This window comes from Microchirus variegatus (assembly GCF_963457635.1).
Source record: "Microchirus variegatus genome assembly, chromosome: 9".
NCBI classification, from domain to species: domain Eukaryota; kingdom Metazoa; phylum Chordata; class Actinopteri; order Pleuronectiformes; family Soleidae; genus Microchirus; species Microchirus variegatus.
The window spans coordinates 3,262,718-3,280,732 of NC_139810.1; the positions used below are offsets into that span (position 1 = coordinate 3,262,718).

An 18,015-nucleotide genomic window follows, 5' to 3' on the forward strand; every position below is an offset into this window, starting at 1 on the left:
TCAAATCTGATGAGTTTTGACGGAGATATGATGTTTTTACAGTTTTGCCCATTCTAAGTGAATGGGAGACCTTGAATGTTTGTTTATGATTTGTGACGTCGTCAGTGAAAAACTGATGACAGAGAAAACTGTTCATCTGTATAGATATGTATGTTAGTGTGTGTGTGTGTGTGTGTGTGAATGATTCCTTTGTGTTTCTGTGTTTGCATATCAGACGTGTGTGTGTGTGTGTGTGTGTGTGTGTGTGTGTGTGTGTGTGTGTGTGTGTGTGGTTCACCCTCTGGTCCCAGAGCACAAACCAACGCCTTTCACATTCAAATCAGACCTGATTGGCGTGACATTGTTTGTCCACCTCTGCATCACCCTGTGTGTACCCTCCTCCACGCACGCACACACACACACACACGCACACGGACGCACACACACACGTGTGATTGGATGAATGAATGAATCATTAGTGACGGTATGTTCGTGGATAAACAGCAGTGAAGCCTCAGGACTCGATTACACTGAGCAGAGACACCAGCTGTGAGAGGCCACACACACACGCGCACACACACACACACACGCACTAACGAGTGTGTGTGTGTGTGTGCTACAGAAACAGTGTCATGTAAAAGTGTCATAATAATAATGATGATGGAGATGTTTTTTTTTCAGCCTCAAACAACAACAACAAACCTTCAGTTACAAGTTCCTATTAAAGGAAATATGCAAATTAGTAACCAAATTAACAATGATAAAACTACCAGCACTATCTTGAACCCGGGTACTTTTAGCAGTAATGGCCACTACACCGCCATGTGACCCCCCCCCCCCCCACACACACACACACCCTGCCTTTTTTGCAGAGTCATGTTTTGTGTGTGTGTGTTGTCTGTGAAGCTTTGACTCCTCCAGCCCCCCCCCCCCCCAAGAAAACAGGAAGTAGATGTGATGTTTATCACATGATCCAATCTGTGTGAAAATGTCAATTTGCATTGTGTGTGTGTGTGTGTGTATAAATACATATATATGAAGCTCTCTCTCTCTCTCTCTCTCTCTCTCTGTCTGTCCCATCCCCTTCTGTCTTTCCCCCGTCGCCATGGTAACCCCCCTGACTCCACCACACACACACACACACACGCCACAGTATTTCCTCTCCCATCCCCCACTCTGTCTCTCCTCCTCCTCCTCCTCCACACCTCCTCTCTCCCTCGCTTTCTCTCCGGTGCCACTCCCTGCATCTCCTCGAGTCACCTCACACACACACACATGCACACGCGCACACACACACACACCCGCACACATACAAGTCCCAAAAAAAATTGGCAAAATGTAGTTTTTATGGGCATCTTGTTAAAAAACTGGGACAGATGGTCGACTGATGACAACACACACACACACACACACACACACACACACACACACACACACACACACACACACACACACACACACACACACACACACGATGAACGACTGCAGCAACAAAAACTGGTTCAAAAATTAAAAAAATACATGTTTTTGCTCCTTCGATTTTACCGAATAATTTAAATCCTATATGAGATTAAATGACTGGATTAAATAGTCGTTATAGTGAACGGGTGAATGTCCAGACGAGAAATGTGTAATATAAATATAAATACTGACCATTTCCTAAAATGATATTTAAATTAGACGTTTCTAGTCTTGACATTCAGCCGTTCACTCACATCAGCGTGTTCTTTTGTTTCTTGAACTAAACGTCCATTTAGATTTAGTTCTTTTATTTCTAGTGCTGGGCACGTTAGCTGCGTTTTTATGTTTAACGCACGTTAGCGCACGACGCCTTTCCACGACGACGTCGTGTTTACGTGACTCCCGATTGTTAAAACGAGTCTCTAAAGTTAACGCTAAACTTTAAAAACAGACGCACACATACGCAGTAACACAGGTACGCCGGTTATTTGTTAGCGCTGCTCTTTTCCTTTAATAAACACAGCGCTCCAGTTCCACTGTAGGCGCGCTAACGGCGCTAAAAGGAGCTAACTAGTAAACGGTGCCTGGACTCCGGTGTCGCGGCACGTAAACTTGACGTCGCGCGTGTCTTTTTCCCGTCAGTCGTCACGGAAACGCAGCCTGCGTTAACGTGCGTTAGCATTGACACATTGAAGCAACGACTGTCCCGACTAGCTCCGCCCACTACAGTCAGTAGAGTGTCGTCCGACACGAGACTCAAAGCCAACAATGCTGAACTGTAGATTAAAGTTAAAAAGACTTTTAAACGTTAACGTTAACCTCCAACGTTTAGCAAAGGAAATTTAGTCTGAACTGCGCGGTGAATTTAGCCCGATCACGACCCAACGTTCGGTGCTAATCTTTATCATCAAAGTGATTCTAATGATTCAGTTACAGCCAAAACAACTGCTCCACTTTACACTTTATTTACGTTTGCGTCGCGTACGAAACCCCCATGTCAAGGCAGTTTCACATGTGATGACTCCGCCCACTTTGAGGAGGAGCTATGGAGTCATGGAAAACTCTAAACTGTGGAGTGGAGTTAGAACGTAAAGGTGTTAAATGAGGGTAAAAATCCTGTAATCCTGTAACGACGATGATGATGATGATGATGATGATGATGATGATGATGATGATGATGATGAAGATGAAGATGAAGATGATGATGATGAAGATGATGATATTGTTGGTCAAATATTTGCCTGATAAAGTCTCTTCTGTGTTTGTGGTGAAAGAATGAATCTGACACTTGTCAAAGTTCAACCACACGAGCCAGAAAACACACACAAGTCACACACTTCAGTGTGTGTATGTGTGTGGGTGTGTGTGTGTGTGTGTCAAAGACATTCATCTTTACATTAGTTGTTTCTGAGGAGATTAAAGCTCAGATCACAGAGGAACTGTAAAAACACCACCGACACAGTCGCTAATCCCAGTTAATGGACACACACACACACACACACACACACACACAGAGGAAGAAGAAGAGGATGAAAACAGAGTGAAGAACATTCCTCTCGTGTCTTCACACAAAGACCTCGCTCTGTTTGAGGAGAAGTGGAAAAACAAAAAAAAAAGAGAGAGAAAAGGGAAGATGGAGGGAGGAGGAGGAGGAGAGAGCGTGGGAGGGAGAGAGGGATGAAGATGGAGGAGAAAGAAAGTGTCCACACACACACACACACACAAAGAGGAAACAGCTGACACCCACACACACACACAGAGGAAGTGAGTGAGAGTTTAATCAGATTATTTGAGTCCAGACTTGGTCGTGACCTCTGACCTCTGACCTTTCATTCTCCTCTTCACTGCTGTGACCGTGAGAGACACCTGAGTGCTGACAGCTACACGTATAATATATAATATAATATAATATAATATAGTATAATATAATATATAATAATAATAATTAATAATATAATAGAGATAAATATAGATAAATCCACTGTAATCATACAATAATCTCCTACAACTCGCTAGACGCTCGTCTAATCAGGTTTTTTATTTGAATAATAATAATTCAAAGCAGTTTGTGTGATTTTTTAGCTTCTTAAATGTGAATATGTTCTGGTTTCTTTGCTCCACAAAACAAAGAGATCAAAACTGTAGGAAACAGAAAGTTTAAATGTTGTAAACGCCAGTGTTTCCAGCTGAAGGCTAAGTTTAGCATTAGCATTTCTATCTATTCTAAATGTCCCTCGATTTCTTTTTGTACCATTATTTTTCCTCATTTTAATACTCTTATCAACCTAGAAAAGTGGATTGGCTTGCTTTGTGTAAATGTTATTTGCATATTTTGGCATAAACTGAACAATTAATCGAAATGTATCTAAATTTAATATAAATATAAATATAAATATAATATAATATTTGTTTAAGCCAAAATCTAATTTTAGATCAATTATTTTTACACATCTTATTCTACAGACTGAACCACGCTGTCAAACAAACTAATCTGTAACAGGGTAAACGTGTGTGTGTGTGTGTGTGTGTGTGTGTGTGGTACGAGACGTTCGCGTGTGACGTCAGAGGTACGTAGGTGAAGCAGGAAGTAATGTGTTCCGTGTGTTTACATTAGCGAGCCGCAGGTGAATATCTCCGTTACTCTGCATGTTTTCAGTTCTTCCTCTCATTGTGATAGAGCCGCACAATAATAAAGAGTCGTTCTTTAACGCAGACGAAGTCCCGTGATTTAATGTGTTGTTGCCGTAACGAGTTAACCGGAGCTGAAGGAGCTAGCAGCGAGCCGACTGCTCTTTGGCCGGCGTGTCTGTTGTTGTGTTTCCGGCCTAGCTAGATCCGGTGTGGTGTTGTAGTTGTTCTAACGTTACTAGTTGCTGCAAAAAAACTACAAAGTTTGCTCGGCTAAAAAGAGCGTTAATCGCGCGATAAAAACAAATAGACGCCGTTAAAATGGTTCTACGTTAACGCGTTTAACTGACAGCACTATTTAGCATGCTAGCATCGCACCATAACAACGTTAGCAGGTGCCGTTTCTCTAATGAGTCGTTTTCAGGCACATTTTTTATTGTTTTACTCTTACATTTAAACATTAAATGTAAGTTTAAGTTCACATTTATCACGTTCGTCTTTAAAATGTGAAAGTTTAAATGTGTTTTTGATGTCAAGTCTAAGTTAAGCATGCTAGCATGGTACCATAACACTGTTAGCAGGCATATGATTAGTAATATTTATACGTTTTCACTGCACGTTGTGACATTTTGTTCGTTTTCCATGAATGAATTAAACATTCAATGTAAGTTTAAGCTCATGTTTATCAAGTTTATCTTTACAATGTGTAAAACAAGAAAGTTTAAATGCTGTAAATGGTGTTTCAGATTAATATAATATCTCCTTCTCCTCCTCTCAGATCCTCAGAATCTGAAAATGAGTCGTGGCACAACTGACGACCATGTAACCACGGTGAGGAAACACAGTGTGTGTGTGTGTGTGTGCGTGTGTGTGTGTGTGTGTGTGTGTGTGTGTTTGTGTGTGTGTTGCCATGAGTGAATAGAAGAATCTGAGACAAACACAAACCTGCAGAAAAGTGTGAAAACAGCAGCAAACACAGCTGCTTTATCTTATCTTATCTTAGCTCATTTTAGCTTAGCTTAGCTGCAGTAAAGTGAGTGTTCTGCAGTGAAGTGAATGGTATGGTCTACAGTAAAGTGAATGGTCTACAGTTCTACAGTAGAGTGAGTGTTCTGAAGTGAAATGAGTGTTCTGCAGTAAAGTGAATGGTCTACAGTAAAGTGAGTGTTTTACAATAAAGTGAATGGTCTACAGTAAAGTGAGTGGTCTACAGGAAAGTGAGTATTTTACAGTGAAGTGAGTGATTTACAGTAAAGTGAGTGTTTTACAGAAAAGTGAATGGTCTACAGTAAAGTGAGTAGTCTACAGTGAAGTGAATGAAAGTGAATGGTCTACAGTAAAGTGAGTGTTTTACAGTAAAGTGAATGGACTACAATAAAGTGAATGGTCTACAGTAGAGTGAATGGTCTACAGTAAAGTTAGTGTTTTACAGTAAAGTGAACGGTCTACAGTAAAGTGAATGGTCTGCAGTAAAGTGAGTGTTCTGCAGTAAAGTGAATGGTCTACAGTAAAGTGAATGGTCTGCAGTAAAGTGAGTGTTCTGCAGTTAAGTGAATGGTCTACAGTAAAGTGAGTGTTCTGCAGTAAAGTGAACGGTCTACAGTAAAGTGAGTGTTCTGCAGTAAAGTGAATGGTCTACAGTAAAGTGAACGGTCTACAGTAAAGTGAGTGTTCTGCAGTAAAGTGAACGGTCTACAGTAAAGTGAATGGTCTGCAGTAAAGTGAGTGTTCTGCAGTAAAGTGAATGGGCTACAGTAAAGTGAATGGTCTACAGTAAAGTGAATGGTCTACAGTAAAGAGTGTTCTGCAGTAAAGTGAATGGTCTACAGTAAAGTGAGTGTTTTACAGTAAAGAGAACGGTCTACAGTAAAGTGAATGGTCTACAGTAAAGTGAGTGTTCTGCACTGAAGTGAAGCACTCAGAGCTACAGTCTGTGGTCAGTTCATCCATCAGTCACTTATTATTATCGTTTTATTATTGATGACTGTACTTCCAGCCTCTTCAAAGCAAAAGTCTCATTGCTTTTCTTTGTGAAACTACAGATTATTTGTTAATCCATGATAAGTGATTATTAAATGAATCGTCCATTATTTTGATCGTCAATTCAGCCCGAGGTTGACGATGATCACAATCAGATATCAGCCACTGATGATGTTTTTATAACAAACCACTGTCATATTTTATTTAATTGTTTTTTTACTACAGATTTTATGATGAATTGTATTATTTATTTGAAGTATTTATACATTTTATGGCTCGTGAGAGTGTCAGGACATAATATATTTCATTGTGTTTCATCGACCACTGTCCTCTTAATGCACAGACCAAATAAAAACTTTCAAACTCAAGTTAATAACCTGCACATGAATCAATAACTCTAAGATTGTTGGAGCTACAGCACTGGCACATTCCACTCAGGGTTGCCAGGTTTGACGTTTTTCTCCACAGAATTGGGTTGATTTTTGTATTACTGTGAGTTTAATTTTTTTTATTATTTATTCATTCATTCATTCATTCATTCATTCATTCATTCATTCATTTATTTTTGTCTGCAGGTTGACTTGAACCATGACAAGAACCAAGAAACCGAGAGATTCCAAAGTGCGTGAAAGAAGCTCCAGTTCAAATAGTTTCACCGTGAAGCATCAAGATGACGAGGTAAATGTGCAAAAAACACAATATATATACGAGCACATTTAAACTGAAATGTAAACACAAAATATCATAGTTCATTAAATATCTTATTTCAGCGACTACACTTTCATGTTCATTCACATAACCACAAAACAAAAGACTTGTTTTATAAAATCTATGTCAGTTCAAATCTACGATGTCTTTAAGAACACGTCCATGTCTTTATCTTCACTGTGAGACACACACACACACACACACACACACACACACACAGACATGTAGGGACACAGATGCAGGGTTGCCAGGTCAGTGTGATGAAACCAACCCATAACCGCTCACTCTCCCACACCAAAGTCCATAGAGAAAATCAGTGATTTTAGCTCACAGGGGACACAGGAGCTGCTGGTCTACTGCTGCCTCGTGTGGTCACTTTGTGTCACTGAGGTCAATCTGAACAAAGGTTTTTAAATGCTGAATTTGACAAAATAAGACATTTGAAGTTAGTGATGGAGGCAGCAGTGGATCAACAACTCCTGTGAACTCCTCTGCTCTGTGATGTTAAAATCACTGATTTTCTCTATGGGGTTTGGTGTGGGAGAGTGAGCGGTTATGGGCTGGTTTCATCACGCTGACCTGGCAACCCTGCATCTGTGTCACTACATGTCAGTGTGTGTGTGTGTGTGTGTGTGTGTGTGAGGAGAAGGAAGTTAGTTTCACGTCCAGACTTGAATAATTCACCACGACGATGTCGTTTAGAGCATCATTTCATTCAATATTCATCAAACCTGCTGCTGATGGTGATGGTGATGAAGACGATGATGAAGATGATGATGATGATGATGATGAGAACACAGCAGGCGAAAAAAAGCTGAATCAAGTCACACACACACACGCATGCACGCGCACACACACACCTAAATCTCAGTGAACACCCATCTGTTCAGACCTGCCATCGTATTATGTAAGACACATCATGACATCTCTGATACACACACACACACACACACACACACACACACACACACACACACACACACACACACACACACACACACACACACACACACACACACACACACAGTGGCAGCATGCTGAGTGAGATGCTTTTGTTTTCCTCTTACCTCTGCAGGTGTGTCTCCTCTCTCTCTCTCTCTCTCTCTTTGTCTGTCTCCTCCTCTTCCTCTTCCTCTTCCTCTTCTTCTTCTCCTCTCTTTCTTCTCTTTCTTCTCTTTCTTCTCTCTCTCCTCAGAGTCGTCTCTGTCTCTCTCTCTCTCTTGTCTTTTCCTTGTGCACTGATGCTGCAGTGGCTCATAAAACACACCCTTCTGAGCTCGGCCTCTCCTCCCTCCCACCTTAGCATCCCTGCTGCTCTCTGATTGGCTGCTTCACAGAGATGACATCAGCCTCTCTCTCTCTCTCTCTCTCTGTATTCCCCTGGTGTCTCTCGTCCCTCCCTTCTCTTTTACCCCCTCCTCTATTTTTACCTCCAGGTTTTGTTTTTCTTTCTCTGAGGTTTGTTTGTCTGATAAAAAACGTCTTCAGTCGTTTATTTATTATCTGTTTAAAAAAAAGTGATAAACGTCTTTTTCAAAGGAAACTATGGAAGAGGATTAGGGCCACATGTGTGTTTCCTCCAAATCCTGACTTTAATCCCAGAATTCTGCAATTTTTTCTTAAAAAATCTGACTAATCTCATTATTCTGCCATTTTCCATCAGAAATATGACTTTAATCTCATAATCCTGTGTTTTTTCTTCCAAAATCTGACTGTATTCTCATAATTCTGACGTTGTCCATCAGTAATCAAACTTTAATCTCTTAATTCTGCCATTTGACCTCAGAAATTCGTCTTTAATCTCAGAATTCTGCCTTTTTTCTTCAAACATCTGACTTTAATCTCAGAATTCTGCCATTTTCCATCAGAAATCTGACTTCAATCTCATAATCCTGTCTTTTATATCATAATCCTGTTTTTTTTCTTCAAAAATCTGACTATATTCTCATAATTCAGACGTTGTCCATCAGTAATCCAACTTTAATCTCATAATTCTGCCATTTTACCTCAGAAATTCGTCTTTAATCTCAGAATTCTGCCAATTTCCATCAGAAATCTGATTTGAATCTCATAATCCTGACTTTAATCTCAGAATTCTGCCATTATCATTCAGAAATCCAACTTTAATCTTGGAATTCATCTTTTTTCCCTGAGAAATCTGACTTTAATCTCATAATTATACCTTTTTTCTTAAATGATCTGACTGTAGTCTCACACGACAGACAAATAAAGCTATGATAACAAAGGTTATAAAAACAATAAAGTCATTAAAAACAAGTTTTATTGGCGTTAGATCATAAAGGTCAGGATTAGATTCAGATAAACAGTATTAATAAATAAATAAATGAATAAATAGTATTACAGTTATATAACAGACTGTCGAGGAAACAAGGATTTCCTCACTGCTCCGCACACACACGCACGCACACACACACACACACACACACACACACACACACACACACACACACACACACACACACACACACACACACACACACACACACACACACACACACACACACACACACACACACACACATCTTCATCATTTCCAGTAAAATGTAAATTCTGTTCTCTGGCATTTATACGACAAAGAGCGTGTGTGTGTGTGTGTGTGTGTGTGTGTGTGTGTGTGTGTGTGTGTGTGTGTGAGAGAGTGATGGAGAACAGCTGGACAGGAAATTCTTTGTCTGAAACAAAAACATCTGGATCGCCCCCTACTGGCTGGATGCAGTATATGCTTTGTGTGTGTGATGATAAAACAACTCCATATTCTATTTTCTCCGTTTAAACTGTTAATAATAATAATAATAATAATAATAATAATAATACTAATAATAATAATGAGCTCTCTCTCTCTTGATTGACACTTTTTGTCTGGAGAGTTTCTTTTATGACCACCAGGGGGCGACACCACTGCTTTGACTTGAATGTAACGCGATCATGTCAACGACAAACAGGCGTTGTTTGTTTGTTACAATGGACATGAGCGGCAGCCATCTTGTAATCCTACGTCCGGTCTGTTGTGATAATCATTGAAGTTGTTTGTGAGAATCGACGTACTGCGGCTTTAAATGATCACACACGCTAATCTGGTCGTCCACTGTGTCCTTCAGACCCAGGTCATTTCCTGTATCATCTTCATCTCCTCGTCTCCTTCAGCTTCAGCAAATTAAGTTTCCTCAGAGACAGAGAGGAGATCCATTATCTCCTCCTCCTCCTGCAGGTTCTCCTCCTCCGTTACCTTCTGACCCACACACACACACACACACACACACACACACACACACACACACACACACACACACACACACACACACACACTTAAAGCTTAATTCACTTAACCTGTAACTGTGTGCGTGTGTGTTCTTGTACTTGCGGCATACTGAGGACCAGTGAGGGGTTTTTAACCAACAAAGTGAGGTCATTTTTACAGAGTGAGGACATTTTGGCCGGTCCTCACTTTGTTTTCATTCAAATCACTTCCTTTGGTCGTAAACATGCTATACTCTGTTTTTAACAGAGCTCCTCAATTTGGTACAAAAATCCGTTTTCCAGCCCTGGTGTTTCACACAAGTTTTGCTCTGGGGCTCCACCTGCAGACATGTTATGGTACTGCACCCAGTAGTTCTTTCTAGATGTCATTCATGAAGTAGATGTTTGTAATTGTGTTAATTTATAAAGTGGAAATGCTGGTCCTCAGTATGCAGCAAATACAAGTATGTGTGTGTGTGTGTGTGTGTGTGTGTGTGTTTGTGTGTGTGTGTGTGTGTGTGTGTGTGTGTGTGTGTGTGTGTGTGTGTGTGTGTGTGTGTGTGTGTGTGTGTGTGTGTGTGTGTGTGAGAGATTGATACAGCAGATGAGGATTGGTTCACGTCTCTCTCGTGTCCTTGGCTCATGTCTCACTTTGTCTGGAACATGTCATCAAACATGTACACGCACGCACATGTATGCACGCACACACACGCACACACACGCACACACACGCACACACACATTCTCTCTCTCTCTTCAGTCAGTTTACTGTAAGTGTGACTCAGCCTCTCTGACTGGAATACGGAATACCAAGGAATTGCAGACACACGCACGCACACACACACACACACACCCCCCCCCCACACACACACACACACACACACACACACACACAGACAGTTATGAATTGAAGACGACCTTTCATCACAGAGCGATAACGATGAGTGAAGCAGTGGATAAATGACTGACGGTGGTTTTATTTAATTACACGTAGATAATTTAATCCATTAAACTAATGAACGCAGACGCCGCTCACACATCACTGTTCTAACGTTGTCATGTTTCACTTCCTGCAGCCGAGCTACGCGCGGTCGTATAAAGTCCTGACACACGAGGCGCTCACTGCCGGGGGGGGGGAACAAAATGGCTGCCACCACCGGCAGAGACGCGAGGAAAAAACAAGATTTTATCCACTTTAACAAAATACTTTATGTCATAAAATCTACGTCAGTTTAAGTCTACGGTATCTACGTCACATGTTCACGTCTTTATCTCACTGTGAGACAGACTTTGTAAACCACTCACCCTTTCACACCAAAGTGACACAAAGTGACCACACGAGGCAGCAGTAGACCAGCTGCTCCTGATTTTCTCTATGGACTTTGGTGTGGGAGAGTGAACTGTCTTCAAATGTCTTATATTTTGACTTTGCACCAAAGGTCGCCCCCTAGTGGCCATTCAACAGAGAATGCAGACACTCCCACATTGTCTTCACTCTGTTAGAGCTGACTCATTTTGAGGTAAAGTTTAATTGACGCTTAAGTATTAGCGTTACTGCAACATATTAGCTAAGATCTTCTAACTCAACAAGAATTTTTTTTTCCTACCACTGATGTTAGCTTGCTAGCTTGTTAGCTCCAGCCTGTGGTTTGTTCTGAAGAACGTAGTTCTGTTAGCAGGACGTTAGCACGACCTCTTGTGTTGTCGGTAAAGCTCTTGTCGTGACCAACTGCTCCTGAAACCACGTGCAGAGAATCTTACATACTGTGTCTTTAATGATCCGATTTTTGCGTTCACACTAAAGTTTGTGATCAAGAATCTCTTCACGATTGTTCAACGGAAAAATCTGGCGCTAATTGTCGAGAAGATTCGATCAATGAAGCAAAAACCATTTGAATCGATGAAAGAGTGAACATCGTCTCATTCTAACGTCTCCAGTGTTTCCGTCTTCACGTCTAACGACGGTCGCCGTGTCCCGGCGTGTTGTCTACACATGATGTTAATCAATACAGACGATCACCGATCAATACTCTAAATTTAAACAATGATTTGAAAATGAAAAACAACAATTCACACACACAGTGACACAATTCACTTTTTGTTTTCTTTCATTTGGTTTCATTTTATTCATATATTATTTATTTTATACGTTTTTTCCCCATTTAATTCGTCTTTTTTAAGGTTATTTTATCTTTTAAAGTCTTTTACTTCCTTGTTTACTATTTATGTATCATTAAAATGTTATGATTATATATATTTCTATGACTATTATGGCTTTAAGTATAACTATATATCAAACATTTGTCACATTTTACTGCAGTAATTTGTGATCTATATTTTATAGAGCTTTTAAAAACTCACACTTCTAACCATAAGGACAAAAATGTCCCCACTCAAACAACACACGACAAGTTTATAATTAGAATTACAATATAATTATTATTATTACAAAGGCTCATGTTTTCATTTATGTCACACACACTGGCGCCATCTTTTGGCCAAAGCGCCACACTGCACACAACCTCTTCCTCTTTTTTCCCCACACAGCAGAAAGTAAAGCAGTGGCGCCACAGTGTGGTAACAACAGTGAAGTGCAGATGAATTCAAACATTCTCATTTACAGCGTTTTTCTTCTTTTTCTTAAAACTTTTCCCTGAAGTGACACTTTACGTATAATAGCGCTAAACAATAATTACTTAACTTTAATTCATGTTCTTATATCTTTGTTAATGAAGTGTAAAATATTCAATTCAACAAACAAACAACAATTCATGCGATCATGTGATTGTACACATATAAAAAAATTAAGTTTAAATCAAATAAACGTTTATATGATTTTCAAAATCAATTAAATTTAAATTGGAATCAAAATAACTTTGTATCAAAGTGACAACATGAATCATTCCTCGCTCAGATGTTTGTTTACATCCACCGATTCCTGAAGGACGGAATAAACCGCGTCACGCCATGTTGGAGAAGGAGCTGACGTCGACCTGGAAAAACAAAACCGTTTCTAACACAAGTGACCATATTTGGAGGATTGGGGGCGGAGCCTGTAACAATTTATCGAACAGCCACCAGGATTCAGAGACGACGATGATTTTTCCTTCACAGTCTGTGACGATAATCTGAATGTGCTGCAGTTTAAAGGACCTTAAAGTTTAGAGGAGGTCTGTAACTCACCTCTGCTGCGACAGAAGAATCAGGTTTTTCCACAGGATCTGAAAAACAAAAAAACGTTTCAACGCGAGTCGACAGAGAAAAAAGCTCCTTAATCAAAGCTGAAGATTCATTCAAGCAATAAAACACGTTTTTCTGTTCATTAATGGGAGCAAACAACAATCACGAACACATACGGAGATTTGAGTGTCGTCGGCATAAAAATGAAGGAATCATAAAAGTGAAGTTTTCTTGTGTTGAAGACAAAGATGAAAACTAAGTGGATAAATAAATATAACGAGAATAAAAGTGGGCCCATAATCGAACTTTGAGGTACGCCACAAATAACGAGGGCAAAGTATTCAGTATATATTCAGCATAAAAGACGAATAATATGACAAACTAAATATTATGACCCCTCCTTGAACTGCCACCTTATCGTGGTGGAGGGGTTTGAGTGTCCGTATGATCCTAGGAGCTATGTTGTCCAGGGCTTAATGTCCCTGGTAGGGTCTCCCATGACAAACAGGTCCTAGGTGACGGATCAGACTAAGAGCAGTTCACAAACCCCCTTATGAAGACGAACAAAAAGAAGAAGACGTGTACGTCGCCCGGATTGGTGTTACCGGGGCCCCACCCTAGAGCCAGGCCAGATAGTGGGGCTCGCAGGCGAACGAGCGACGTGGGCGCCTGGTGGTGATGGAAATATTATAAATGATTTTTTTTGATGGTTAAAGGAAGTGAAAGTTAGAGGGTGTTGTTAGTGTGTGTGTGTGTGTTTCCCTGTTTCATCACTCTTGTTTTTTTTGATGTCGTCTGTAGTTTGGCACAGGATAAAAACCCACATATACACAGAATATAATAAATATATTAATAATGATGTAACGTTCATTCACAGAAACAAACAATGCAGTAGAATAGAATTAGGACTATTTGTCAGGGTGAGTTGTCTTCCAGCTGGAAGGTTGTGGGTTCAATTCCTGGGTGTGTGTGGGTGTGTTTTCCTGTTTCCTCACTCTTGTTTTTTGAACTGCTCTTCCTGTAGACGACCAGAGCAGCGAATGAGAAGACGACGAGCGTGACGATCAGAGTCAGACTGATGAACAGAGTCATGTCTGTCGACGTCACTGGAAAATAAAGTTAGTTTTCACTTTAACTCTTTAATTCAACACTTTCTAACTAAATAATTCTTTATATCTTATATGAATTACCTGTCGTCTGTCGCCTGAAAGTGGTGCTTTCAGGTGAACGTGTTGCTGTGGACGCTGAGACAGAAAAATATAATTAACACCCCAAAAAATCCGGATAAGATTGTCACTTTAAAGTGGAAAAAAATATTAATATACAAGGTTTTTATAGCAGTTTCTGTGAAGGTGGCGTTTTCTGCCACGAGGAACAAATTAGGGAGTTTTTTGAAAAATCTGACACGGCAAAAAAACAAAACAGTGTTTCAAAATAAATGTTTCTGCTAATCGTTGACATATCTCAAGGCCCAATAGTAAGTATAAACAAATTCGCCTTGAAATGTATTTTATGGAAGTTATTGTAGTTATTTGTTATTTTTCAATGAAAAAAATGGTGGATTTGTGAAAACAAACTGGCCTTTAAAGGGTTAACATTTCAAAAATATTACTTAATATTTGATATGTATATTTCAGACTGAAGTAGCTTCATAAGATCGACTCATTAAAAGTGGAAAAAAATCTTAACACAATATTTTTACAGCAGTTTTTGTCCAGGTGGCGTTTTCTGCCACAAGGAACAAATTAGGGAGTTTTTTTTAAAAGGAACTCCTGAAGGTTAAAATAAACGAGCTGCAACAAGGTCTGTAGGAGAGGACAAGTTAGCGATAGCATGCTAGGCTTTCAGTACACCCCGTGACCCCTCAGGTTACAAAATGTGAAATATTTGTGTACGTTCTGTGACGATGAGCTCAAAGTCTCTGTGCAACCCTCGGTCCAGAGAACATCGGTATCGTCCGGAGTCGGACGTCGTCACTTGCGAGATGCTAACAATCACACTTCCAAAACTTGAATATCGGAGTTCATATCTGCCGTTCAGACGTGCTTCGTCAGACGTGGAGATGAGGACGTCGCTCTTGCGCTGACACAAGTTTTTACAGAAGTACTTCACAAGTCCAGTGTCGCCAAAGTCGCACTCGACGGTGACGTTAGCGCCGCTGCTTTTGTAGATACGCGTTTCGGCGTAGGGATCGTGGAGAAACGCTGAGGAAAAGACAAACAAGAAAATATCAAGCTCTATATTAATACAGACCATAATACCAACTCTACTGATTTTATTTTGGTAGATAAGATAAAGTACAGATACGTGAATTTTGTGTTACATTACAACAACGCTCCAACTCCAACCTACAACTCCTAACTTCCTGTCCACTTTTTTACTGTGGGGGCGGGGCTTTTCATTTTTAGCCCACCTAACAATCAGCCACTAGCACCACCAGGTGGTGACAGTTTTGTTGACACTCACCGTCTGTGACGATGATTTCAAACTGTTGATAAGTCGGCGTCTCTGAACCCAGACCGCAGCGGTAGAATCCTGTGTCAGAGTTGGTCACATCTGACATGTGAAAGAACACCGATCCGCTCTCGTACTCCACGCTGTAGCGGCCGCTGTGAGATTCTGCCGCTGAGGTTTTGATGAGGATGTCGTTAGTTCCGCACGGGTCCCGACACACAAACTTGCTGTGAGATTCTGCCGCTGAGGTTTTGATGAGGATGTCGTTTATTCTGCACGGTTCCTGACACTCGAACTGGCTCTTTTTGGGCTCATCGAAGGGACACCAAACGGTGACGTGCTCTCCTTCTGTCCAAGGGAAAACCAATAGCTGAGCGTCCGCGGTGAGCAAGTGTCTTTGTTTCAGAGCTGGACACAAAAAAATAACAACAAAAAAACTGTTAGCTTTAGCGTTAGCTGCTGCAGTCAGCAAAAATGTACTCCTTAAAACTGCTATTAAACAAAGTATATGTAAAAAATAAAAAATAGACAGATTTTTAAAAAATCATGATTTTCAACAGTTTAACCCATTAAATACCAACGTTTCCACTCATTTTTAAACATAAAAACACTATTAAACAATATTTCCTTTAAAGACGTAACACAGCCTCATCAACAATATTCACTTTTTGCATTATTTGTATTTTTTGTGTTTTAATAATTATATCGTAATTCTAATTATAAACTTGTTGTGTGTTGTTTGAGTGGGGACATTTTTGTCCTTAAGGTTAGGAGAGTTAGTTTTTTTTGTCATGTTGTCGGAACAGAAGATGAAACTTTTAAATATTAATACAAATATAAATCTGCACATAATGTGCTGTGTGAACGGGTGAATTGGTGAATGGAAGTTCAACAAGACTTGAAAAACTCTATAAAATATAGATCACAAATAGACTTTAGCTTGATTTAATTTAACTTGATGAAAATCCTACGGTGGCCCTAAAGCCCCAAATCACACATTTGAATTAAAAAAAAAGCACTTTTAGTTCCTATTTAGACTTTTATTGTGAACAATATATTGTATAAACACAAACACTTTTATTGTGAAACTCTGTAAACTCTCATCACAAATATCTTCATATCATTTTAACCTGAAAAGTGTTTTTTTTTTCCCCCTTTGACTGTTTGTCCATTGACCGGTCCCTGACCTCTGACCTTTGACCCCTGACTTCAGGTTGTTTCCATTTTCAGACGTTTAATGTGTGACACTAATCCCTTAAAGACAGAAATGATGTGTGAAAAACTCACAGAGGAAGAAGCAGCAGATCAGAGTTTGACGGACGTTCATGATGATTTTTCACACGTCTTCTTTTCTTCACGGAGGAAACTGAAATGTCTCACTTCTTTAAAGCGTTAAGCTCCTCCCACCAACTCTGAGGACCGCCTCACAGTCAGAAGCTGCTTTCACCATCATCCTCTTCTTCTTCTTCTTCTGCCTTAAAGACAGAGTTCAGGTGTTTTTAAGTGGAGTGTGTGTCTTTTAAAATGTTCAAACACAAACAATCTTTTTATTCAGCAGGCTGTAATATGCAGCTTCACCACCAGATGTCACTACAACCCCGTGTTTGTATCTGAGCTCAAAGGAATGAAAGAAAAAACGTGATTTTTAAACATTTTGAACACAGAAAAGAGCAGGAAAACATGTTTAAATTTCACTTGATTTTATTTAGAATTTTGCACTTTCACGTCTTTCACCACTAAAATACAAAGTTTTGTTCTCTACGTCACTTTAGATTCAGGATTAATCCACAAAGTTCAATATGTAACTCATGCACTTTTATCATTGATATCTCACTTTACACAAACTCACACCGTCGTCGTCTGTGAACTCGGACGCAGTGGACGTAATATTAGAAACGTTACTTAGAATAAATAATGATAAATAATAATTTTTGTTTTTATATCATGTGACGTTCAGGTTCATTACGACCTGTACTGCAGCCTGCCACCAGGGGGCAATCCATCCTTAAGCCTTGTCCTCAGTTTAGTGAGCTGTTGTTGTGTCGTCCACTCACGTTTATGTCACAGCTGAAGTCATATGTTGCCAAAGCTACCAGAGTGTGCTAGCAATATGCTAAGCTAACTAATCGACGAGTTTAGTTTATCAGGCTCAGAGGACTCAGTGTCTCTCTCCCTCTGTGTCCATTTATAGCAGAAAAAAGTGTTAGCATTAGCAGTTGTTTTTTATGCGCACACAAACATCGTATTAACATGTGTACGAATAAAATGCAAACCGTTCTGCGTTTTACGACTAATTTAACGTGAGACAAAACATGACAGGCGTATAATTAATGGTACAAGTAGCTGAGTTTGTACGAGTGGCGGCCA

At 39.9% G+C, this 18,015-nt stretch overlaps 1 protein-coding gene across 1 annotated transcript in view; it reads right to left on the reverse strand.

Moving 5' to 3' along the window:
* LOC310931441 (neural cell adhesion molecule L1.1-like) overlaps positions 1-7,964 on the reverse strand; it is a 35,826-nt gene extending 27,862 nt beyond the window's left edge. The window contains exon 1 of the mRNA XM_083894589.1: positions 7,824-7,964. The gene's annotated coding sequence lies outside the window, so the exon portion shown is untranslated. The remainder of the gene's footprint in view (positions 1-7,823) is intronic.
* Positions 7,965-18,015: the final 10,051 nt, after the last annotated feature.